General features: G+C 41.2%; 2 long non-coding RNA genes across 2 annotated transcripts; one reads left to right on the top strand and one right to left on the bottom strand.

The window, feature by feature from the left end:
• The first annotated feature begins 6,750 nt into the window (after positions 1–6,750).
• LOC311594123 lies at positions 6,751–12,434 on the top strand. Its single transcript, XR_014777966.1, has 3 exons — positions 6,751–6,875; positions 7,332–7,434; positions 12,328–12,434. It is a non-coding gene; the product is annotated as an uncharacterized lncRNA (long non-coding RNA).
• An 8,874-nt stretch (positions 12,435–21,308) lies between these two features.
• On the bottom strand, positions 21,309–25,112 carry LOC311594125. The gene is made up of 3 exons (XR_014777968.1): positions 24,987–25,112; positions 23,537–23,638; positions 21,309–21,573 (listed from the first exon to the last, which is right to left on the bottom strand). It is a non-coding gene; the product is annotated as an uncharacterized lncRNA (long non-coding RNA).
• Between the last annotated feature and the right edge of the window lie 2,521 nt (positions 25,113–27,633).

Genomic DNA, 27,633 nt, shown 5'->3' on the forward strand with positions numbered 1-27,633 from the left:
GAGAATCGGCCATGACTTGATAGCTTCACTGCTCAGTATTATCAAGCAGTTAAGAATACAAATTCTTTCAGAAGTCTGAAGAGCAGGAGATACTTCCAGAATCAGTGTATGAGGCCAGTATTACCTTGACACCAAAACCTGACAAGAAAACAATAAAAGAAAATACAAGTCAATATAGACATGGAACATGGATAGAAAAATCCTCAAAAAAATAGCAAATCAAATTGGACAGCACATTAAAAACATTATCCTTCATGGTCAAGTGCGATTTATCCCTGGCATATGGGGAAGATTCAACACATGCCAATCAATTAACACAAGATATTGCATCAGCAGAATGAAGGACCAAAACATTTGGTTATATCAGGGACTACAGAGAGAGCATTGGACAAAATTCAACATTCTTTCATCTTATGATTAAGAAGTCTCAGCAAATTAGCAATGATAAAGACTACACAGTACAAGCCCAGGGCTAACATCCAAGTCAATGGTGGAAAATTTGAAAGGTTTCCTTTTAGATCCAGGAACAAAACAAGCATGCCTACTCTTGCTATTTCTGTTCACCAAAGAACTAGAAGTTATAGTCAGAACAATTATTCCAGAGAGAGAAAGAAAAGGGATCTAGGGGCTAGGGCTGTAGCCTGAGGGGCAGAACAGCTGGCTTGCATGCACTGTACTAGACCTTTCTTTTGATCCAAAGCACCATGTAAAAGTTCACTAAATCAAGTGGCTGGATATGGTAAGGAAAATCGTTCACAGTCACAGCCATCCACTATCACAATGGTCTCTATTGGCCTATTTTCCTCATGCTTCCTCAATATTGGTAGGTTGCTTTATTTATCATGGTATTGCAGTGACTTCTTAGAAGAAAAATACTGATATTTTAGTAAGTATCTCTAGGCTAAATGGTTCCTTCCAATTTGGAAAGAAAGGAGTTTCCACATCCCTATAGGCAGAAGCTGTGCTCTTGCATATAGGAAACCTTAAAGCCTCCCCCCCCCCCAAAAAAAAACCATGTTTCAACTTGTTAATGGATTCAGGCAAGTTTCAGAGTATAGAATCACTTCACAAAATCATCAGCCTCTTATGCACTAGGAAAGAGCAAATTTAAGAAGAAATTTAGAAAATAAAGTTATTATAATAATTACAAAATAAATGAAATCCTTATGGCTAAAGTCAGGCAAATGAGTAAAAACCCTAACATATCGAAAGTTATAAAGCATTATTGAAAGAAATGAAAGAGGATATAGAAATTTGTTCTTATCTTCATGGATTTGAAGAATTCATGCTTTAAAGACATTTGTATTACTCAAAGTTATATATAGACTCAATGTATTTCCCATCAGGAATCCAAAGACATTCTTCATGGACATAGAAAAAAAAGACTTCTAAAATTTGTTTGAAACCACAGATAACTCTGAATAACCAAAGAAATATGGGAGAAGAAAAGAACAAAGATGAAGATACCTTGTTACCTGATTTTAAAATGTGCTACACATTTGTAGTGATAAAAACAGCAAGGTTTTGGTGTTGACTAATGGAATAAAATGGATAACAAGAACTTAATGATGAAGTATTTTTTGGTAAAAGCTGCCAAGAACATACCATGGAAGAAAGGACCACTTCTTTCATAATGGTGCTGAGTGAACTGGATATTTGTGTGCAGAATGGAACTAGACCTTACTCACATAACAGCAAATGTGGAACGAGATCATATCAAGTGGTATGGAAAAGCTGCACAGTGAAGGATACCCTCAACAGAGTGAGAAAACTAACAGAGAAGGGGAGATAATAACTAAAAAAATCAGACTATTGGAAAACATATCAGGAACCCAATTGGTAGCAAAAAGCAAGTGATGATGTAAAAGTAGGGATATTTCTTAAAGGTCGACACAGGGCCAAAGGAGATATTAAACATTGCTCAACATCATTAATCATCAGGAAAATGCAAATGAAAGCCACAACAGTCTAGCACCTTCTGCCTGCTACAATGGCTCTTATCAAAAAGATAATGATATGAGTGTTGACAACATCAAGACAGAGAGCTATTGTGCACTATCAGTGAGATTGTAGACCAGAGGAGGCTCATCAAAAAAATCAGATTATTGTGTTATCCATGAATGTTCCTAAGCAGTAGATATTCTGTACTAGTTTTATTTTGGTTTTGTAGTAAAACACTCTGATAAAAATCAAGTAGGTAAGGAAAGGTTTATTTGACTTACACTTTCACGTCACAATCTATAACTGAGGGGAGTCAAGGCAGGAACCCAAGGCAGGAACCTGAGAGCAGCAACTGAAGCAGAGGCCATGGAGGAACTCGGTTTTCTAGTCTTTTCTCTCTTGGGATTCTTCTCAGGCTCATGGTCATCTAGGTTTCTTATGCAGCCCAGGATCATCTGCCTAGAGATTGTGCTGCCCATAGTGGACTGGGTCCTCCTCCATCAGTTAACTATTAAGATGATCTGCCACAAACATTTACATAGGCTAATGTGGTGTAGGCAACTCCTTAATTAAGTGAGGCTTTCCCTTCAGATGACTCTAGGATGTTCAGATTGACTAGTCATGATAATTAGGTCATAATCCGAGGAAATAAGGCCAGCATATGAGATATTTGCATTCCTGTGTTCATTGTAGCACTATATACAGTAGCCATCTATCCACAAGTGGGTGAAGAGATGAAGAATATTTGGTATATATGCATGAAGACATGGAATACTATTCAGAGTTTAAAAGGAAAAGAGACTTATTTACAGTAAGATAAAACAGGAGGGCATTATGTTAAGTGAAACAAGTCAAGTAAAAATAAATACTGCATGATCTTACTTTTACATGAAAACTAAAACACTAAACAGAATCTAGAATGGTGATCATCAAGGCTGAAGTTTAGTGAGAAATATAAAGAGATGTCAAAGGTTATAAAATTTCAGTTGCGAGCATGAGAACAAGAAACCTGTTGAGTAGCCTATGTTTGAAAATCACTAAAAATAGACTTTAAATTCTCTCAAAACAAAAAAGTAATATTAATATTAAAATAAAAAGTAATATCCATCAGTTTTACATAGCATTTTACAATATATACACATTTTAAAACATTGCCCAGCAGAAATATGCACATTTAAAAATTTTTTAATTAAAATAAATCAATAAGTTAAGATTATTTGGGGACTATGGACTTTTGTCGTACATGACAAAAATGAATATTTTGGTCCAGAGTTCAGATAGTTTAGTGGGCTGAGAAATACCACAGATATTATTTGGCTAATGTAGAACATAACATTAATTAAAACAACCCAACTCATGAAATATTTCTAAGTTAAAATGTCTGTTTTAATAATTTAAAAATAGATACTTGGCCGAAATCAATGTGCCTGGCCCATTCAGAGACTGAAGAAAGTTCAAGGCAACCACAAAAATTCTGAAAAGAGGCCACAACTCTGAATTGAGAGTCTCCATGACTGTTTTCTACTGTTTGTGAATGTGGTTGGAAAACAGAACTCAGATATCAAGGGACTAGAAGCTTAAAAAGTACCACAAACAGCTCCTAGCATGGCAGTAGCCAAAGTGATGGTAAATTGCAGAGGCCAAAGATCAATGTTGGGTTGCTTATTCGTTATTGATTGGTGTACTGATTAGTATGCCCTGCTAATGCAGAACATAGCATTAATTAAAGCATCCCAACTTATGAACTATTTCTAAGTTGAAATGTCTGTTTCAATATGTTAAAATGTATACTTGGGCTAAATCAACCTCCCTGGCCCATTCAGAGACTGATGAAAGTTCAAGGCATCCATAAGGTTTAAGGCAGATGGGGCAGGATACAACCCACTCAACTCAAGTTGGACCAGGGATCCACCCATGATCTGCTCTTAACCAGCTGCACACCATCTTGGTTCAGTGTCCATGTCAGTATCGGCAGAACATGTGGAGAGTGACTGTTGATGCCTCTCCCAGGATTAATGAGATGGTAGTCACAAAGAGCATTTTACTCGTAGGAAGGAATGCTCAGCGACAAGGTGGTATACATCAGTAACATTAAATGTGCTTGAACCATGTGCCTGGGACTTGAGAGATGGCTCTGTGGTTAAGAGCACTGGCTGCTCTTTCTCCAGGATCTAGGTTTAGTTCGCAGCACCCACATGATGACTCACAAGAACATGTAACCTAAGTCCTCCCAAACTAGGCACCTTCTTCTGGCCTGCATACATGTGCTTCATAGACTTACAAAGCAGACAAAACACACATTTACATAAAATTAAATACATAAAATCAAAGGCAACCCCCCCCCCACAAAAAACCAACATGTGTTCACTGTTACTAAATGGAAGATATAGCTGAACAGTCCTACATCTCAAATATAATCCAATACATGTGAAACTGTTTAATGGTTCCAAATGATGGACTGGATAAGTGAGATAATTATTATATGCAATGTAAAATGCATTAAAAAAATGCTTTCAGCCTGCTATTTTATCCTCAGTACATGGAACGTAACCCCTAGCCATTGAGGGCAGCAACTAGAAATGGAGAAAAAGATTGGATCCCCGAGTCTGTTTCCAGGAGACAACACAGAGGACGATCTGATGCTCCTGCTGTGTCTTAAGCCTGTCTCAGAAACTTGCATCTGTAATGGTGGCTGTGGTAGATGCCACCCTGAACTTGGGAGCTAGCCACCCTCACTCTCACATCAAAGATGCTGATGATCTCCAGGAAATAGCAAGTCTTTGCATTCAGAGAGGCCCCTGTGAAAAGCCCACCTTGCTTTGACACTTGATTCACATTTATTCATCAGATACTGAGCTGAGTCAGCTGCCTTAGAGAGCAGGCTCTGGGAACTGCTTCAAGAACCGTTTACTGAAATGAGATGACTTTAATTTCTTAACTAAAATCTTCCACTGGATTCCTTAGCACTTAGCCTTAAGATCCTATTTTGCTCCCCCATTTTTTTTTTTGAACTACATGTGGCATCTAACCTCTTCTGGCCAGGACTGCTTTTCTTTGTGTGCTCCCACCCTTAGCCTCTGCCCTTAATATGATTCTCTTCCTGGCTTAAGAGCTCTGCTTCACATCTCCGTTTCTCAGCTCAACTGCCCCTTGCTCACAGGCCTTTCCCGGCCACCTGATCTAAGGCTGTAGGCCCTCCCCATCCTATTGCTCAGTTTACTGCTCTGCAAAGAGATTGTAGGGATGTCAGTTACTTTGCTCATCGGCTCTCCGTGATCATTGTCTCCTCATGCGAGTAGAGCATCGCGCTGTCCTCGTCACACGTGGAGATCTTATGCCAGAAGAGCATCTGAGCACCGTAGGTTCTTACTAAATATGACCTAGCATGTACATTCAAGGGCAACAGCCACAAGTTGGATTTACACTTTTCTCCTGAGCATTTAAAAGCCGTGGCCATGACTTGGAAGCCCGGTATACTTCTTATGCTTTGGCTTTGAAAAGTTCCCCACTGAATGGCTTGCTGCCAGGGGGTGATGAGATTTGGGGGTTGTTGGAGCCTTCAGGAGGGGAAGCCCACACCACTCTTTGCTTCCTTAGGCTCCTTCTGCTTGGTATTTTTCTACGTTAACCAGAACAGCGTTGAATGCAGTGCTATTAGTTCTAATGATGTGCATCTAAGGTAGTAAGAGAGCATTCCGCTCACTGTGGCTTGGCTTAAAGAAAGGCCACTTATAGGGTGTGGGGCATAGAGATACAGAAGTGTGGAGGCCGGGTAACCACGCAAGCACTTCTTATCAATTACCTTTACTTTATTCATTGCACAGTGGTGTAAGTAGCCGTCTAACAAATGTTTGTTACACTCACCTTTTCTAGAAAAAGCCTTTGACCAAACCTGGTCTTTCCGACTTTGTGTTTTCCCATGGCTGTCTGCCTCAGGTAACATTTTAGGGTCAAGTGATACAAAGTGGCTGAGACGCCTCCTGTACTGAGGTGTGAAATACCTCAGTTTCCACAGAAGAGTGAAGCCTCTGTTCAATCCTTTCTAAGTGACCACTCTTCATTCTTTTCTGTATCTGTAGGGCCGAGTGTACTGAGTGCTCAGTGCTAAAGTGAAGCCATGGATTAGATAGATGCTGTTGCCATTTCTTCCTTTCTGCTGGCAACTCTTCATCTGCTTATTGTAAAGTGTTGCTCGCTTTGGGTTTATTTTTCTCCTTGGTACAATATTGTGTATTAATTGGAACACTTTCACAGAGATGCTTTTCATTTAATTTTAGTTTGACTGCCTACTGTTAATACTTTTTTTTTTTTTTTGCCACAACGTTGAATCTGGATGTGAGTTTTAATATCTCAGTACTGTGAGGGATGGGGACGTTGGCTGAATAAACGTAGTGAATGGAAGCTGAGCAGAGTTGTAAATGTTCTCTGGTGTAGGCTCTGGGTTACTTGCGACATTCTACTTAATCATAACTCCTGCCCACTCGATTGCCATGATCATTGAGGAAACTCTGAAGTCAAGACCTTCCTGAATCATGTGTTAGTGTGTTGGGCAATGCCTTTATTTTGGGATTTGGATTATTTGTGGACTGCCCTTTTATGGTATGAAAGAGATGGACTGTTTATTTCCATTTTGCAATAAAAAAAGGTACTGCCTATGTAGCCAGAAGGCAAATACTTTTACTCTGAATTGCTTTCTGGATGTTTTTCCAATGACATTTGATTTTAAGCTGCGAAACACATTATCCCTATTCACTTCTCTCATCCATCTCTCCCCTCAACCATTTCCTCTTAGGTGGATCAAAACCAAAGCTTCAGAAAATGAAGCCAGTATAATTTGATTGCTTCTTCACTGTGTGAAAGCACCAGAGAGGCCGAAATAAATGCCTGTTGGGTCCCAAGCTGCTGCCGACAAAGAATGTCTGCCAACCAACCAGGTGTTCCAGCACATCTTGCCTTAGGCTGGCCTGCACAGGGACTGGCATTGACATATGTCTGGGCTTTGGTATTTTCTGTGTATCTTAAAATGTTGTCTTTGGGCACATTTATTAAGACACATAAGGAGTATTGGGTATTGGACAGCAGCCTACATGGTAATAAAATTATGCATGCCTTAGGCATGTTCCCCAGTTATAGAATAATCCTTTTATAGGCCTTTGGGTCTTATAGGTTGTTTTTTAATTTTTTTTATTTTTTCCACCTTAATATAGTCTCTGCTTTCCATTTATTTGACTACATTTTCCCCAACTTCATTGTTTCTTTAGCCATTCAAGACCTTACTTCCAGATCTCTGCCTTGCTAAGAGTAGCAGACCCAGTTACCCTTTCACGTGTGTAACTTCCCCCTGCCAAAGAAAGGTTTACAACTTTTAACTTAAGATTGTTTCTTTCCAGCTGAAAGCTCCTGCCTGTAGTCTGGCTGCCCTTTGTCTCACGCATTTCCACCTCTGCCTGGTTAAACTCGGGGCACTGCACAGACCATTGACTCACAGTCTAGGTATGTAGTAGAAGATCCGCGACTTTCCTTTTCATTTTGGTGACGTTTGCTTAGAAATGCTCTGGCTTTCATGACGCAGCTGATAATAAAGACATTTTCTGACTTTTTAATAATACCAAGTGGTAGCAGTTCAATAAAAGTTAAATAGTAATTTCAAAACCATACCCACAGGAATAAAATAGGAACAAGTTTCCAATTGGCAGCAATAACTTGGGTGTTAATACATTGGATTCCTCAAAAGAGAGAAATTTTTCTCCTCATCTTGTTATCAGTGTCCTGTAGATTGAAGAGGAAGGATGCTTGCTGAAGTCACTATGATGTGTTGGCCTATTACTATTGAAGGCTGGCTCAAACCTGCCAAGTATTTTGAGTAGTAGGGACAAAGAGCGCACGCTGGGTAATTCCATGTTATTAATACAAAACAAAACAAAACAAAACAAGAAAACAACCTGTTCTAAACCTGTGGAACACCCAACCAGAGCAAACATAATCCTTCTAGAACCATACTGTGCATTGGAAAATTAAAGGCACTGATGAGTTTTATACAAAGAAACTCTGCCTGATTTGGTATTTCTCACATTTATCGAACTGTAAGATTCTGTTATCATAAAATAACAACTCATAGAAAATGTCCCTAGAAAATAGCTGAAGAGCAACTCTGACTTTTCTAAAAGCCTAGGCCCCCTGAGGTAACACATTTGAAACACAGCAGTGAAAACATGGTATGGTTTAAGAGGTAAATCTTCACCAGAAAAAGGATAAGACTAAAGACAGCAGAAGCCGAAATCCTGCGTCATGGGGAGCAGAGCGCGTCTCCAGGGAGTCCAGGCTTTTCCACGGGCTGGGGCTGCATATTTGAATCGCATCACTTATTTTTGTCTGTCTTTGAAGATGGGTGATGAGATTTCTATTTCCCAAACTATATGACAAAAATTATCTTCTGACTCATTAATTCAACTGTTTCCCAATGTATCCCTGGTGAGTGTTCCTAATCATATTACTTTAGTGGGTTCAAGTCATCTGCCATGAAGCTTTATCAGTTAGATTTCCTGCGAACTGCACACACGCACATGCACAGCATCCTTCCCCGGGTGTCTGGTCCTCATTCTGTGGTGCTTTGTAATGAAAGGTTACTGTGAACCTGGGCAACAGCTGCCCTGCAGATGTTCCAGAATTAAATGAGCTACACATGGGACGTTTACAGGAGTCAGAATTTCTACCCTAATCCCAAGCATTTAACTCATTATTTCCATTTTATTTTCAAATGAAATAATTAAGGGACAATATGTTTTCTTTAAAAAAAAAAAAAAAGATGCCCAAATGCCCAAATGGACATATTCTCCTCTCTCTCTCTCTCTCTCTCTCTCTCTCTCTCTCTCTCTCTCTCTCTCTCTCTCTCTGAAAGCCATTTAGAGATACTGGTGCCAACCACTGATTTACTTTTAAGCTTGTCTGGGACACTAGGGAAATTTGCCAGTACATGGATCATGTTTGGAAGACTTATATCACGGGATTAGTTAGTGTCAGACCCTGGCATCTTCCCAGCTTGGTTGTTCAAAGTGTCTAACGCTATTTCCATTCATTATCCAAGTTGCCTTTTCTGTCACTCTTTTCTTCCAAAAAAGAGTCCTTGAAACTGAAAGGCCTGTGCCCAGTGTGAACAAAGAGGCAAGCTGTCGTCACATTTCCTACATGGCATTGTCAAGTAGTCTGGGCCTTATGTTTTATGCGGGAATTTTACTGAGCTCTGGAACATTTAAAATCTTTGATAGTGAAGCATTTAATGATTTCATGTGCTTTCACCCTTTGTGAGGACATGCTAAAATGTTAAGTCATTTATAATTATCCTCCTCCAACATCAAGGAACAATTGTCTATACACTACACATATTGGTACCAGTGACGGAAATGAAAGACCCTAGTGAGACTGAGAATACAAAGTAGAGGGCTGTAATGGTGCCTAAGTTTCTCTCTTATTTCCTAGATGATTAGTACTGGACAACTGGACAGCAGAGCTAGAATAACTTTTTGGAAGGGAACATATCGTAAGGTTCTGCCGCCTACAAACCAGCCACGACAAGCTCCCTCCTGACTGTGACTTGTATTGGCAGGCCATTCCCCTTGCATTTCACGGTGCCTTTGCTTACTCTGTCACTAGCTTAAGCTTCATTCTCCTTAGTGGGCATATTTGAGTTCCACTATTATTTTTTTCTCCACTGAAGAAAATACAAACCCATTTGTATGATCTCCTGAGTCCCATCTCACCACTAAAGCCATTTTTCTGGCTTTGGGATAATTTCAGCAAATAGTGTAGTCACAGTGTTGTTCCCTTTCTGCAGTGACGACAGGGGGAGCCAAACTGGTCCACACATGGAATGGCTTCTCTTGCCACCTGCGTTCTGTACACAGTCACGAAACCCTAGACTCTTGAACTCACTTGTTCACCCATCCACCCTAAATGCTCCCCACACCTTTTTAAATAAAAGATCTGAAGAAATGACTTATGTTTTCTCTTTTCTTTACATCTCTGGATCTAAGGTGTTTAAATCCTTTTTTGTTTGTTTGTTTTTTTTTATTTAAAATCAGACTTCCTAACATATTTTCACTTCCAATTTTCAAAATCCAAGTAGTTGTCTTGTATGTTTCTTTTTTGTTTATTTAAGAATAAAAGCAAAATATCTTCTACTCAGCCCAAGCTACTTATTTTGTTAAGCGTGAGACCATCATTGCTGGTTTTGTTCTTTTGTTTTTGTTTTTGTTTTTTTAGTTCTAGATCATTTACACTTATCTTTTAAGTTTGGGATAAAATTAACTGTGTACTGATGCCTGTTAAGGGTCGCATCTCTGTGAAAGCTGATTGTTTTAACTAAATATATGAAATCACTTATAAATGAGAAGGAAATTATTTGGAGATGAATACCTTTTAATGGCTCGGTGAAATCTTTGCTTTCTCCTGGATGTGGAGAGATGTAGATAAATATGCAGATAAAGGACTAAGAAGGATTCAACAGAGAATAGTTCCTGATTTTATCTCTATGGTTAGGAAGCAGGAGCAGGACACTGGAAAGATGCTCTGCTGTGCTCGGGTTTTATTGCTGTGTCTTTCCTTCAGAGCTCCTAACACACTCCTCTAGTCAACTCTGTTTATTCATTAAAACTTAGTATTTGATTCTTTGGATGTCCAGGCTCATTTCTGTGACATTTGCTGGCTTATACTGGTGGTATCAAACTTTATGGGGTGAATGGATCTTACATATGGCTTTTGATTTGTGTTTTTGTATGTTTCAATGTGTCAGTGTAGAAAAGCAAGAGCCAACAGGAAGACTAGGAAAACACATGGTTTGGCCTCTCTGTGCCTCAGCTGTCTCATAAGCTGGCCCCAGAAACCAAGTAATTAATTTATACTTTGACTATTTCATAATACATTAAACACATTCTGGTCACACTCATCTTCCCGCTCTCTCTTACCCTCCCTATCCCCACCCACTCTCCCTATCAAGTCCACATTCCACTTTCAAGCCGTAGGCAGAAATTAAAGTGCTACCTCATTTGGTCAGCACAGATGGCTTCAGGATGAACGTGCCCTCAGGCCAGCAGCATCTTACTTTATTTCCTCCATTCTTGAGCAAGCTCTAGAAGAGACTGCTGGTGAAGCAGATCCGCTCTGACGAGAAGGAGGAGTCAGTACTCACGCCAGAACCCCAGGAATCAATTTGTAGCCTGTCCCCTATGATGTAATAGGGCTCAGAAAATATGTCCTTAATGATACTCAGGATTTTGTGAATCTGATCAAAATAGACTGTATACATGTACTAAAATACCACAAAATGATTATTATTATGTATAATTAAGATGTGCCAATAAAACATAAGAAGGAGAAAAAGAAGAAAAGATGTTCTTAGTAACATACAGTATTTTTGCGAGTTACAAAACTTAGTTCTTAAGTCAGCAGGCATCCGTTTTGTTTTTAGAGTATAAGATACTGAGGGGAGCAGGGATTTACATGTTGTAGACTTTAATGTAGATTTTTAATAGTGAAATAACGAAAGTACTGATAACATCAGCGCTAACCATATTGACTGTTACCAAGTCTATGCTGAGCATTTTATACATTTACCTGAAACATGATGTTATTTAATGGATACTATTATTTGCATTTTATATAAAAGAGAATTAAGACATAAAGGTATAAACTTGCTCAAGGACACATAGTTGGAATATAGTGGGCTAAGCAGTGGTTCCTAGGAGACCTGGTCCAGCTCTGCTCTATGACACTTGGGAATGTGACCTTATTTAGGCATAGCCTTTTGGTAGACATGATTCAGCTTCAGATCTTGAGGTCTTTCTGTGGTTAGGGTGGGTCTTAAAAGTGATAGATAAGTCTCCTAGCATGAGAAATATTTAATGCACACTTTTAATATGGCATGAAGATGGAAGCAGAGAGATGGGAGATCAGACATGCCAAAGGTAGGCTAATGAGACAGCTCAGCAGATAAAGGTTCATGTCACCAAACCTGATGACCTGAGTTTTATCATTGAGACTCACAGAGTAGAAGGAAAGAAACAACTTCTAGAAGTTGTCCTTTTATCTCCACATGTGCCTTGTAGCTTATGTACATATATACCACATACATACATACCACATACATGCATACATACGTACGTTCATACATACATTCACACATATGTACATTCATAAATACATACCTGTGTGTGAGCACATGCATGAATGGACACACACAATACACACACACACACACACACACACACACACACACACACACACACCATATAAAAGAAAAAAGAAATGCCCAAAGGCAACAGCCCACTAACAGACACTGTAAGAGAGGTGGGAACATTAGAAAATCTAACACTACCAACACCTTGATTTCAGACAGCTGGCCTCCAGGATGATGAGAAAATAACTTAAGCTGCCTTGTGCCACCTGGTGTGTGACAATGTGTTAGAGCAACCCCAGGAAAAAACCACAGCTGGTAAGTGATGGCACCCCCGCACAAGCGCTAGAAACACAACACAGAGGCCCATGCTTTCTCCACATGTTCATCCTTCAGTGCCCCGGGCTCAAATATTGCCAGATGTAAATTCAGGTGCAAGAACCCAGATGGATAAACTTTGATTCTCTTCAGGTCTTTGGAAGAATGTTGGTGAAAGATGCACATAGAATAAGAATGACTGTAGGTTTATTTTGTTCTTCAAGCATCTCACACATGTGTGCAATGGAAAACGATCACAGCCACCCACACTTTTCCACTCCAGCTCCCAGCTTTATACCATCATATTTCATACTCCTCCTCTTCCCCTTGTTCACTTGTAGTAACCATAGTAACCAGCTAAGTCCATTTAATGCTGACCATATATGCATAATTGTGGGACCGTCCACTTGGGCATGAATAGCCCCCTGGTGGCCATGCCCCCCAAAGAGGAACAATTCTCCCACCAGCCAATATCTTCTCAGTTAGGGGAGGGGCATTATTTGTTGCTCCCTCATTTCTGCCAGAATTTTAGATGCTTGATCTGATCTTGTACAGGTCTTGAGAGAAGGTGGCTGTCATTTTTGATGGTAGCCATTTGGAATGTGTGGGCATGCTTTTCCTCTGTCTCTTCAATTTTTCCCTCAGCCCGTGTAAGAATCCAATGGATTTTGTTTCAGACTCATTGATCAAGGAAGGTTTTGTTAAACTCCCTGAAGTGATAGAGATATGGGTTTTTTTTTTGTGGGGGGGGGCAGGGATCTTGATGCTGCTTAGCCATGGGTAGATGCCAGCACCATTCCAACACAGGAAACTCTCCAAACTGTCTCTCCAGGAACTTTTTTTTTTTTTCACCAAAAGCTCAACTCTGGGGTGGAGGTAGATTAAACTCTTAGTTTAAAAGCTCTTAGTTTCATTTCAAAAGAACCTGCAGTTTGTTCTGCAGAAGTGCAAATTGCCTGCAGGGGAGAAAGCATACTGAGTGGAGAGGGTTGAGCAGGAAAGACACTGGGGACTCACCCACAGCTGGAGGACCAGAGTCCCCAAGAGAATGCTGGAAGGTGCATGGAATTTCCCCCTGGTACATATTTGAATAAATCAGATGGCTTGTGCTTCACCTGCTGTCAGTGACCACTGTGGAGGGGGAGAATGGTTAGTTTTCTGACAGCTGTTATGTTTTGGAAGGATGATGCCTGGCAGGCCTCTGAGAGAAGAGAAATTTAAATGCCCCCATCTGTCATTTACACTACATCTTGGCTTTCATAAGGAACATTTGTGTCCTTTCCCTTTGTCAGCAGCTGTACATGTTAGATAGAAGGAGTCACCGTGAGATTCAGGAAACCAATGGAGGATGCTGGTGACACCAGGTCCTGGGGATGACATGACTGTTTTTTAAAATTATTTTTTCAGATACAGAGTTGATACTTTGAGAAATAAAGTGGTGCATCCAGATTTTATGGCTTTCTATGAACTTTGTTCTTGGGAATGCTCCTTGCTTATCTCCAAGTGGGAGGGTGTGTGGGCATTATGGGCCTCTGCATCACCTCCCCATAGCCCTTTCTAACTTGTCTATGGTACTTCCAAGGCTGAAAGCTAGCTGTAAGTACTTTAATGGTTGGATGCTATTACAGTTTGGGAAGGAATATGAATTAAGTATCTATTTCATTCAGGACAGTAACATGTGTCTAGTTATAGAAAATGTCCCAGGGCTGCCAAAGTTTAGTTTTTATGTGTCATCTCCTTGGGGAAAAATAAACTTGAGATTTTAAAAAATATTGTTGACATTGTTAAATTCTAAACCTCCCTCTGTGCGTCTCAGCAACGTTCCAATAGCTAAATATGAGCAATTTAGGCAGAGGTTCATAAGACAAAGCAAATATCCATTAAAACACACTTGTCCATTTCCCAGCTGGTCCAGTGCAGATTTCCAGGAACTAAATTAAAATCAAAGGTTGCCAGCAACTCTTTCCAACACGAATATGTGGGCAGAAAAACGTAAGAATTTTATGAGGCATATATTTTTAGAGACATAGATACAATGTTTTGCTTCCTTTTAATTACTTTATTTTTTTTCCTATTTTAATTTTATTTTCTTCAGAGGAATCGAGTCACTTTAAATCTACATAAAAGATTTAGCTTTTATAACACATAAAAACTTAAGAGACTAAAAGTAATTGGAAATTACATTGCTTGAAGGCAAGTATTGATAGTATTTTAGAGTTTGCCCGTCTAGTTAGGGGTGTGTGTGTGTGTGTGTGTGTGTGTGTGTGTGTGTGTATGTATGTGTGTGTGGTGATTTCACAAGATCAAGAAAATGTTTTAAAATGTGCCTTTGGCTGGGTGTGGTAGCACACGCCTTTAATTGCAGCACTTGGGAGGCAGAGGCAGGCAGATCGCTCTGAGTTTAAGGCCAGCCTGGTCTACAAAGAGAGTCCAGTACAGCCAAGGCTACACAGAGAAACCCTGTCTTGAAAAGCAACAAAAACAAAACAAAAAAATGTGCCTTTTGTTTACTCAGCCATAGAATATGGACATGTTTACTACATAGCTATTATTCTATTTTAGTGCCTTTCTGCTATCTAGGTAATTGTTTGCTTTACCATTTCTGCAACATAAATGTTTTTGTTAACATTAACATGTGACAAATATTAGAAAACTATGCCACACTAACTTTCTTGGAGGAGTATTTGATGAAAAATGTGCATCTTTTAAAGGCATTGGGTACATACTCTAACCTCTCAGAAATCCATAATGATATTTGTTTTTTACCAGGAGTGAAGTAAAAAGTTGCTATCTTCCTGCAGCAAGGCAGTATTCTTTTATTTTTTCCTTCCCAACACAGGCTTTCTCTGTGTTACCTTGGCTGTCCTGGACTCGATTTATAGACCATGCTGGCCTTGAACTCATAGTACTCCGCTTGCCTCTGCCTCCTCCCAGAGTGCTGGGATTAAAGGGATGCACCCCCCATGCCTGGCGAAGGCAGTATTCTTTATCTCTGTCACTACCAACTTTTGTGAGAAAAAGAAGTATTTTATTGTTTAAATTTATATCTTTCATTAGAAAGGATGAGGACTAATTTGCTATTTGTTTATTTAGTCTATTGTCATTGCCTGTTTATACTGAGCATATTTTAGGGTCTTCGATAGCTTTTGGTATGATCTTGAAGCTCTTGAAATACTTAAAGACCTTACTTCTTTTAGTGCCACTGGTCTTTCTGTCTCTCTCTCTATCTCTCCATCTCTCTCCCACTCTCTCCCTCTTTCTACCCCCTCCGTGTGTGTGTGTGTGTGTGTGTGTGTGTGTGTGTGTGTGTGTATGTGTGTGACTGGAGAAAAGAATGTGGAGAAGACAGAAGAGCCACATGGAAGTAGAGAGTGCTCGTGATAGAAGGGGGGAGAAGGGGAGAGAGGTAGAGGAATGAATGGGGGAGCCACGAGAGGGAGATGAATCTGTCACAAAGTGAAACAGGCATGGAAATTCCACAGGGAAGCCTATTCTATTGTAGTTAATTAAAAGTGAAAAAAAGAAAAATGATCAAAAAACCCCCAGAAGTAACAAACAGCAGCAGATTTCTGCTGTGGTGGAGCGTGCTTGTAATTCAGCACTGAGGAGAAAGAGGTAAAAGGCCTGTCACGAGGTGGCAGACAGCCTGTGCTACGTCGTAGTAGGAAGATTGTCTTGTGACTGGAAAAGTAAAAGTAAAGTTTTTATCCCTTAGACGTAACTCCTGACTTCCCCCTGAGGGTCTGTGTGGTCTGTGTCAGTGCATTCTAAAGCAGTCAGGACCTTTCCTGTTACTCATCCCGTTGTCCATCTGCAGTCCCCCATTTTGGGGACACTTCATTTCATTTCTTCAGACATGGACAGGCTCTCCAATGGGTCTATTCATAAGGTGACTTGTGTGTTCTCTACTTCCCTGAGAGACAGATTTGCCTGGATGGAAGCTGCAACCATTATTTTATGCCCAGGTTTCATAAGGTGGAAGGGCTATTTCTCCTTTTAGAAGTGCAAATAATTGTAACAAAAATAATCAATAACAAAGTGAAGCATCGTCTTCATTTCTTCTCTAGGACTTCAGAAAAATATAAGAACCTTATCATAGTGATTGGATATTACATTTCCCTCTGAACAAGATGTTGTTGAAGATGGCCCTACATTGTGGGTTCCATCTGACAGTGTGTTGGCCGAGGCATATGGTGTGAAGGCAGGGACCAGTGCGCTGGGGAGCACATGAAGTTGGAGGAGAGGGCTGAGGAGATGGGGTCTTTCTGGTTGTGAACCTGATAGGTCACACCTATCTCCCTCAGAGTGATAGTACTGTCCCACGGCCCTGAATATAGGAGTGCCCTCCTCTGGGGAATTCTGCACATGGTCCCATCAGACTCTGAAATATGGCTATATTTCTTTGTGTGTGTGTGTGTAGAAGCAGTCCCTGCTGGGGCGTGACAAATGATCTCACATCTCTTCTACTTTTGCCATGGGTCTTTGCTTGGGGCTGCCTAATGAAAGTATTATCAATACTTCAAAACAGAGTTTTGTTTTGTTTTTTTTAAATGAATAGATCCATTCTTTAGCTTTCACCCTTTAGCCTTCCTAGAAAAGTAGTGTAGATACACATGATTGAGAAAAAGAGTCTTCAAATAGCTTTTCTGCTACTAACTTATCTCCCTGGTCACTCTTATGCAAAGGACTGAACAATGGAAGTTGGAGAGCAGAATTAAAGCTGTGTGAGGCATGTTCCATCACTAACATGATCGGTTACAGGAGAAACCAGGGTATCCTAACTCTAGAGGAGTGCATGATCTGCTCACGTAGCTTGAGCGTGAACTGCTCTGGTATACTCAGGAGTCACATCTGGAGGATTATTATAGGGCCAGCCACACACAGGGCTAACAGTTGTCATAACTCAATTGCACAGAAGCTTTGTTTTATTTGTTTTAGGCATACAAACCATTTAGTATGAGAAAAGTTCTATGGGGGGAAAAAAGTCATTGGCCCATGAATGTTGGAGCAAGTGGAGGCAGGCTCGTCTCTGCTTCTCTTCCAATACTGTGTTTTGGATGTTGTTGCTTTTTTGTTCTTTTTAGTTAGTTAGTTTGTTTGTTTAGTGTGTGTGTGTGTGTGTGTGTGTGTGTGTGTGTGTGTGTGTGTGTCTGTTTCTTTAGAACTCATGTTCTGATAAATTTTTCAAATATCTTTCCTGGTACACTTTTCTTTCATGCGAATTCTCCTAGCTGTACTCGAGTCTGCTTCATTCTTGAAGCATTGACTTGGTGGAAAGAATGTGCTCAACGTATACAGGGCGATTTCATTGTAGGAAATACAGGAAGATGAGCTCTGCTCTGTTGTAGCCTGGAATAGGACTGTAACAAGCTGCTATAGATTGCTTTCCTTTGGGACTGAAGCTTTGTGTTAGCTTCCAGAGGTGTATAGAAAAATCTTCTGAGCTACTCACAACCCTCAAAACCACAAATTTCCATGTTGGGTTTCTTCAATGCCTTGCATTACAGCATGGGTACAAAATAAAATCAGACATTAATATAATGACCACGAAGATCTGTTAGGGCTCTTGAATATCAAAGCACTTGGGTATGAGAATCAAACTGATATGCTTCAGTTTTTCCATGTACCCTGTGTATTTGGAGGTTCAGAAATCTTTCGGAATGTTTGCTGGAGAAGGAGAAACAAAGATATAAGATCAAAAGTCATAGAGGAAGGACCTATAGATGCAGGAAAGGAGACCGCAGAGGCCAGACCCATTCACTCTAACCGTCAGGAGTCAGGGGGAGTGCTGAAGAAGGGAATAGAAGCCGATCTATCTCAAAAGGTGGAAAGCTGGAGGGAGGGGAGCCTTTCACGTAGGCAGGAAAAGGCTTGCAGTTCCACAATGCTCATTTTCCGTGGACATTATGTAGAACTGGAATGTCTCCAATGATGCCCTCATTGGATCTGACTAGTTCTTCTTAAGCGAGAAATCAGATGCAGATGGCTGTCTCCAGATGACACCCTGGAGTCTTCAGACACAAGACAAGGGCATCGACCAAAAATGAGCAGAGCTCTGGGACGGAAAGATCAGTCACTTATTATCCTGTCACATAAATGGATTTTTCAGATTACTTCAGAATCCCATAATCTTTCTTTCTCTCTGAGGAAAGTATTGAAAATGAAAAGATGTAATTATTATGGAATCTATTCCATATGGGAGGACACACCCTTTTGTAATAACTTATTACTAGTCTGAATTTTTAGCAGTTTGGAGGAGCCACACTGTCCCTTATTGTCACAATTTCACTTAAAATACAGGTGAGACCTAGAGGTGTGATTGGGATTAAACCCCACTTTTGACTTGACAATTTTTTTTGGAAGAGAAAGCCTGGGAGACATTTTACCAGCAGAAGAAAAATAATCTACCTTATGTTGCTATTTAGATGTTTAGTGTTAGATGGATCCATGCGAGAAGACTTTTCTCTTTGTCTTTTTGTCATATTCGTCATCAGTGTGGACTGTGATCTCCCTAAGAGTCTTCCAAAAGGGGGTTAAGAGCGTTTTATGAGAACCCATGTCCAGTCCAGCATACACACAGCGACTTGCAACCATCTGTAACTTCTGTTCCGGGGGATCCAGCACCATTTTCTGATCTCTGCAGGCACCAGGTATGCACACAGTGCACATACATACATGCAGGATAAATACTCATACACATAAAAATATTCTTAAAAAAGAATAGGATTCTCAAAGTTCCAAATCAAAGGAAATAGGGAAGGGAGAAGGGAGAGAAGCTTTCCGCATTATCCATTCAATTGTGTCAACATGTAAGTACTCATTCTGAGAGAAATATTGAATATATAAATCAGAGAAACAATGTAGAGTGTGGGAAAAGGCACATACCCACCAGTGAATGAAGATGTAGCCATGAATCTGATAAAGGTGATGGTCAGAGTCTGCAGAGGAAAGATCCTTCTGAAAGATGAAATTAAAGGAGCACCTGCCTACATCTTTGGATTTACCTTTTCCAAGAGATCTGTGGCTACAGGGAAATCCTGCCTATCTTGTGCAGCGAGCAGTAGGACCTATGAAATAACAGAAAAACCAAGTATATCTATTGATGACCACATTGGAAAGAGGTGAAGTCAATAAGTATGTCACAACAACAAATACTGCCCCTCTCCATTCTTTGGTAATTCAAAGATGGTTCAGGTGTCCGATAAAATCACATATTGCCAGAGTCACCATAAGAAAAATTAATGTTACATTTTTAAAAACGAATATGTATTTTTGATGGAGATATCCAAAGGAAGTTAAGTTTTAAGGTCATAAAATACAGAGGCAACTTGAATTTACTATATGCCAGACTTCTATAAAATTTAATGTTTCTATCTCCTCTTGGAATTTAGACGAGAAAGCTGGTATGCACTAAAGGTTAGTGGGAACAGAAGCATCTGAGTGGTGTATGTCTTGGTTCAGAGAACTAACTACAGACATCCATCACCCTGTACAACGTGTGGCATTAAATTTGTGTTGCATCTTATAGAGTACAAACCATAACCGCTTATATGTATGTATATATTTATTTTATTTTACTTTTAATTACACGTATATGCGCGTGTCCAAGTGTGGGTATGTACACATGAGTGCAGGTGCCTATGGAGGCCTGAGGAGGGCACTGGATCCTTGGTTACAGGCAGTTGCGAGCTGCCAGACATGGGTGATGACCTGAAATTGGGTCCTCTACAAAAGCAGTATGCCGGCTTAACTGCTGAGCCATCTCTTCAGCCCCTTATTGACTGATTTTTATGTCACTCTCTGTGTCCCATTTACCAGAAAAGTTTTGAGATGAACAGTGGCACCAAAATTCAATAGCTCTTAGGGAGCTTGAACTGTAACTTGAAATATTTTGTCACTCCAACTATGTTTTTTTTTTTTTTTTGGTATAAGACCTGCTGCTTCAGCATCAAGTTTTCATTTATTCAAAGCTTATCAGGAAAGATTAAAAACTTATAGTCACTTTTCTTTTGGAGAAGTATTTTGAAAAGTTCCCAGATTCCTGAAATGGCCACTGCAATCATGATCTATTTATTATCTTGGTTGTGGTTTTGGTTGTTGACATTATCATCATCATCACCACCACCATCATCATAACTGTACCATATCATCTCCAGCACTTACATCACCGAACAGCTTATACCTGGAGCAGAATCTTTGGTGACAAGCAAGCAATCAGCCCATGACACTTCTTTTCATTTTAATTAAAAATTTATCTAGCTATTATTGGCCAAAAGAAGAAGAAAGAAACTGAAAAGTAGCAGGTTTGGGACTCAAGGCGGGGGGGCGGGGGGACACTGGAGCAGATAGTCTTTGGGGTAAGAGATTTCCCAGAAGAGTTATTAATGCCACAAATGGCAGGCAGCATGTCAGGAGTTTTAAGGAAAGCTCAGACCCACAAGGCAAGGTGGTGGTGGTGCTGGTGGTGCTGGTGCTGGTGCTGGTGGTGGTGGCGGTGGCCTTCTGTCTTGCAAGTTTCAGAGAGAAGGGGAGGGCCATGACATACCATTGATGAGTAGCCCATAGAAGAAGAACGTATCTGGGTTGCCTCTGATTCCTAGGCAGCAATGGAAGAAGTAAAGCTTTGGCCCTTTGGCTGGTGTCCATCCATCCTATGGGATGTGGTCCCCACAGGCCCTGATCGTTTATAGTAAACTTCCTTGGGGGAAGTAAAAGTTACCCACTCACAGATAGACTCTCTTCGTGGAGTGCCTGTCATTTCCCTATAACTGTGGAAATTACAGAGTTAGCGATGAGGGTGGAGGGGGGGGAGGGGGAGGCTACTGCAGGAAGGCCTGTCTGGGTAGCCCCTAGCCAAAACCTAACAAATACAACTCCATAGTCTCTTTTTCTCTCTCATAAATAACCCTCTTGTCCCTCTCACTTTATCCTGTGTGTTTTCCTCGCTTTATCCCTATACCCCCAAATATCTGACCACAGTCATTCCAAAGGAGCTGTTTTTTGGGACAAAGCAACTGTGTACCTTCCAGCTTGGGCACCACCCTTGCATACCAGCGATGGACAGGCTGTTCTGACCTTCTTCTGCTCAAGAATCCAGGAAACCACTGTCAGAGGAGTCATTCCATAAGCCACACATCAGGCTCCGGCTTCAGGAATATGGAAAGATGGGTTTGTTACATTTCAGCTCAAGTGCAGAAACCAGTGTATTTTGCCCACAGTGGCAGTAAATTCCACACCCTCCATACAAAATCACTCTCAGCTGTATCAACAAACAGTGCTTTAGTTTAAAATCCTAGGTCTGAGATCATGGGTTCTCAGCTTCAGGAAGCCCTCTCTCAAATGAAGAGATATTGATCCAGACAGAGGAAGGCCAGGGTTCTGCCCAGATATAGAAACATTTCCCCCCTCAGATACGGGACTGTGTCTCAGATACATTCTAAAGAGCACTAGTTCATGGAAAATGCAGTTGAAACTAGAGAATAGAAACTCAGGTCTTCCAGAGATGACAAAAGAGTAAAAACCTTCACAGAACCAGAAGCAAATGGTGTTTTAGGGAAGCTTGGTGTTTATGTAAACAGGCGGTTTTATGTAAATAGACAGCTGTGGCAATGCAGTCATCAGAGGGTCAGGGTTTCTGAGACTGAGGTGGGGTCAGTGTTGAGCCACCTGGAATTCCTCACTTCAGGACTGTTGTGTTGAGGCATCGGACTACCCCCAGCTGATCCCGTCAGCACTGACTTTCTGGAGAGCATGCCCCCTTCCCAGGAGCACCATACCCAGAACTGGACCCACGTGCTTCAGGGGAGGACTGCCCTCAGAGTCATCCCAGCCCCAGAGCTCCCCTCAGGAAAGCTGGCGGTCCTGCAGGGCATGCATTATGATGTCATCTCCCTCTTCCGCGGTCCTGAAAGCTGTTCCCTATACAGCTCTGTCTGCAACCTCAGAGTCTCAGTCTGTTCTCTGGGTCACCTGATCAACAACTGGACTATTCCAAAAACAATTGAAATGTGTCAGGACTTTTAAAGAGCTTCTGGCCATCTGCCCCAGCTCTTCTCCGTAGTTTATGAAAGAAAACCAAGCAACCTCATCAGGAGTCCAGACGACCCATGAATGTGTGTTTCCTCAGAAGGGACACAGGCAGGATGAGTCACTTCCCACCTGCCTTTGCCTCTTCCTTCAAATGGAGGAGATCCTGTGATCAATGGGGCTTTTTAGTGCATCAGAAACACTCCATTAATGTCCACGGAATGATAATTATAAAAGTTACAAAGAATGTCTGATGGCTGCCCTTGCTTGCTAACTTGTCACACTTGGGAAGGGAGAACTTCAGTTGAAGTCTCTCTATCCTGTGGGGCATTTTCAGGACTCCATCCACTGCGGGTGATGCTCTGGAGGTGGGTGAGGGCTCTATAAGAAAGGCAGCCGAAGCAAGCCAGTAAGCAGCATTTCTCCTCCCATTTTGTGTCCTCTCTTGCATCTAGGTCCCTTTCCACTCCGAAGCTAATTTTGGTCTAAGTGTTTTATCACAGCAACGAAGAACAACAACAACAACAAAAAACTAGAACTTGGATACTTTTATAATATGGCTAAAGAATGACTGTCTTCTCTTAGAAACCTACTGTGTGTGTGATGTAAAAAGTACAGTCACTTAGAAGCTGTCTTTTGGATCAAACCTGCACATTAATTAAATTGTGCTTTGGCGTTTGTCTTTGAGGATTGAAATGGGATGCCCTAAGAGCAATCGTTTACTGAAAAATTATTATTTTCTTGCAGCTAGTAATATATATATATTTTTGAGTTGAATGTTGACAATAGCCTTGTGAGATTTCCCAATTCTATCACTTTTCAGATCAAGACATGAATACAGAGAAGCTGGGCTACTCCCTACAAATGCGTATCACTGACACAGCTTCAGGGCAGAGCTACACTTTGAACCTAGATGTGTCAGACATTTAGCTCACGCTCTTTTTCAAAACGTGTATGCTTGAACAGGAGGATACAAGTGATGGGATAACAATTGAGATGTAATCTGAATAAATTAATTAAAAATGTTTTTAAAGTGTATACTTGTATGTCTCTGGGAGGGTGCGCGGAGGTGAGTATACATACCTGGCGTGGCTGAAAGAGGGAGGGCATCAGATCTCCTGGAGCTGGAGTTACAGGAAGTTGTGAGCTGACTGGTATGGGTGCTGGAAACCCAACTTAGGTCCTCTGCAAGAGCATTGCGTGCCATTAAATGCTGAGCCATGTCTGCAGCCTCTTGGCCTATGTTCTTAGCTTGAATTTAATATTTCCTACTCATTCATAATCCTCTTATTTTAAAGATGGAATTATTTTATTCATTAAACCAAGGTTTTTAAACATTACATTTAAAAGCTGTTCTGCCAGGTGTGGTGGCGCACTCTTTCATTCCAGCACTTGGGAGGCCAGCCCGGTCTACATAATGAATTCCAGGCCAGCCAGGGATCTGTTAGCGAGAGACCCTATCTTTAAAAAATGAACAACAAAACAAAACTATTACTGAGACAATGCCTGCCATAGGGATTGGATTTATGAGAAGACATTATATAGTTTATGTTATATGTATATTACATACACATATGTATTACCTTATAATCAGGTTTCATATTATTTTTTTTACCCAGTCCTATGACTGTTCTCTGAAAACTGCAGGAATATATCCACTTTATCATATACATGTGTCCCTGCCATACTCTGTGCTGATGCCTGAGTCTTTCACCATGTCAGCAAAGGTTGTTTTGATTCTTTCCAAAAGCTTTGCATTTTAGATGAATAATAATTTTTTAGGCATTACAATATGTGTCATTTCAGTTATTGCTAGTTTCTGAATCCCACAGGAACCTAAGTACCCGATCTGATGAGAGGAAATTGGTGCACGGGGTATAGGGACCACTTTTAAGAAGGTTAGAGAAGAAACTGGTGAGCCAAACCCTCTCAACTCAGAGTGTGTCACCTCAAAATGTGATTCTTATCCACCCCCCCAATAAACACTTTGTTGATTCATAATTTTAGATGTCTCTGCTTGTGTTATGAAAGTGATATATCCTATATTAAGTGATGTATCAAATCAGCAAGTAGATTGGCTGAATAATGGCTGTCTTTTCTCTCTTGGGCTTGGCCAGACACCTGTCAACATGGCAGCTGGTGGTGGGCTGACCACAAAGCCAGTTACTCTTTTTCACTTGGGAAATCCTTTTTCATTGGTTCGGGCATAACCACCACCTACAACTAAAAGTCTTGTTCAGAGACAGGACCTGAGCTGACTTTATGGCACCCAGTGTGTATTGCCCTGTCTTTGGTAGCTTTGGAGGACAGTCACAGTCAATGAGATAGAAAAGAAGGTGTATGGAGAGAGAGAGAGAGAGAGAGAGAGAGAGAGAGAGAGAGAGAGAGAGAGTGTGTTACTAGTGTATATAAAATTGACGTACCTAAATGAAATTGTAGTAAAATTTATAAATCTTACATTGTAAAGCTACGTGCATTTTGATTAAGACATAGCCAATACCACCCCTGAAAGTCAAGCTCCTTCTTGGCTTACCTCCACCTGCATTAGCTTTGCTCATTTTCCTGTTGTTGAAGCTCACACAGCGGGGTTCTGCAGCATGGCCCCTAGTTTCTTACGGTCCTACCCATCTGACATGCTTCTTGCTTGTTTCAGCACTTCATCGTCTCTCTTTTGTCGAATCATATTGCCTTGCAGAAAGATGCTGCGGTTTGTTTGTCCATTTCCCTGAGAGCCATCACGCTGCTTTTAGTTGGGGCTGTTATGAATAAAGCTGTAATGAGCATTCCTGTGCAAGATGCTTGGCGGACATGTGTTTTCATTTCTTTGGGGTGAACACTGAGGAGAGGAATGGCAAGACTGTGAGCAACATTTGTCGTTTTAATTTTAACCACTCTAGGGGGTGTTTTGCAGTGTCTGTTTGAGGTTTTCCTTTGTACACCCCTGATGAGTAATAACACCAAGAATCTTTACATCTTCTTCTGTGAAATAGCTAAGATTTCTGCCCATTCTCACAGGCTCATTTGCGTTTTAAAACATTCTCAATTTATTGATGTTTTGATTGACACAAAATTAGATGTACTTATGAGGTAAACTGACGTTTTTGATGTATAAATTGAGAACAACTAAATCAAGGGAACACTTATACTAGCCTACATGTATGTATGTGTACCATATGACTGCCTGGTACCTGCAGAAATCAGAAAAGAGCATCAAGGTCCATGGAACTGGAGTTAAAGCTATTGTGAGCTGTCATACGGGTACTGGGAACTGAACTCAGATCCTTTGGAAGTATTCCTGAGCATTCCTCTAGGCCCATAGAAGGCTTTTTAAAATATAAGTTGAATGCATATCCTTTGCCGAACATATGCATTTAGTGTCTTTTTAAAAAATCCTTTTGCCTTCTATGTTTACTCTTCCACTTTGCCCTTCAGTAATTGCTCTGGAGACTAGTACACACTTACTTGAACACAGAGCCTCTCCATATGGAACGCAAGAGGCTCACCAAGGCACTCTGCCACTCACCGCAGCGTGGTGCCGCTCCCCTTCCCTGTCCGCTTGTTACTTTCACATCATGTGCTGCTGTTTGATTTGACGCAGCCTAGAATCGTCTGAGAGAAGATCATCAGTTGAAGAACTGCCTGGATCAGATTGGCCGGCGGGCATGGGGAGAGCTGTGTTGTTGGTTAATTGATGTCAGAGGGGCCCAACCTACTTAATGCATAGACCGTCACTGGATCTGTAAAATTCTAGACTGGAGGGCTTTGCTTCTCAAGGAGGAGTCTGTTGCATTCTGTGAAACCAGCCACTAATCTGTTTTCTGGATACTCACTTTCTCAGGAGTTTTGGAACTTAGCAGCACACATGATGTTTGGTTCTTAAGCGCTTCCCTCAAAATTTTCTCTCCTTGTCTTTTTCCAAGGCTCCAAGTGCATACATAACGACTGGGTGTTGTTTTCCCAGAGACTTCTTTCAATCATTTTTCTCTCTGTTTTGGGTAATTTCCTCATTCAACATCGGGGCTCCCAGTTGGTGCTTTGCTGTTGTTTCTGTTACTGTTGTTTTGGATAACTGCTCAAGAGTCTGTCTGCACAACTCGTGGCCGTGTGATACAGAGGATTTTTGTTCTGCTTTGTTTTCATTCTTATTTTCCTCTTTACACCCCACCCTCTACGGGGCTGCCCTGGGTCTGCATAGCTGGGCAGTGAGCCAGGGGGTGAGCAGAAGTGGTGCTCACACGTCTCCAGTCTCCAGTGCAGCTTCCACGTCTGGCCGTGCACCAGGAACAAGTTCAAAGTTCAAGCAGGTTTCAAATGCATTCTGGGTTTTATGTTCTATTGGGCTCTCCTGGGTCTCCCCAGTGAGAGTATGAAGTGTCATAGCCATCATGGGGCCTCATTTGAGCCTTATAGTCATCTTATTCCTAGAATTTCTCTGTATAATAATATCCCAGTAGCCTGTCTGCCTGCTGTACACGCTGGTTGTGGCTACATCCTCAGGCTATAACACATAGAAAATATCCATTTTCCCCCTGCCAGTCTTAATATTTTTATTGGCAGACCAACTGGCTAGGCGAGCACCTCTAGCAGTAGGCCAGCAGTTGATGGTCTGCCCCAGTAGATTCACCAGTGTCCCTGAGCTGGAGGATAGTGGGAACAGCCCAGGCCGTGACGTCATGGGGCTCGCTTATCAGGGTATCAGTTGTTTGTGGATACACACTTCCCTCCTCTCTTTTTCTCTGTTTTATTTCCAGAGCCTGAAAGGATTACGTTTGCCGACTTTCTCTTATATTAAACAATTGGAGAGATTTGCAGATATTTTTTTCTGATGTTGAGAAGGCTTGTCTTAGCAGATGCCATTTGACAGAGGACAGGGAAGGCAAAGACACTCACTGGTCATAGCCGGAGAGGAAGCGAGACCTAGGGAAGGGCTCCTGCTCACTTCTGCTGAAGCTCTGTAGCCTGCTCTCCCGAAGGTCATGTCCCCTTCACTCCAGACAAAGCCCTTTCTTTCAATAGGACGCTGTGACGGCTGATTCTGTGAGATGTTTTCTTGTGGTGTGCTTGACCCTTCTGGCTCCTCCACTTCTTCACCCTCTTCCGCAGGATTCCCTGAACTCGGCCTAATGTGTGACTGTGCATGTTGCATGGCTTGGTGTTCTTGTGAGACCCCTAACAACAGG

Source organism: Acomys minous, assembly GCF_964271855.1.
Source record: "Acomys minous genome assembly, chromosome: 3".
Taxonomy (NCBI): domain Eukaryota; kingdom Metazoa; phylum Chordata; class Mammalia; order Rodentia; family Muridae; genus Acomys; species Acomys minous.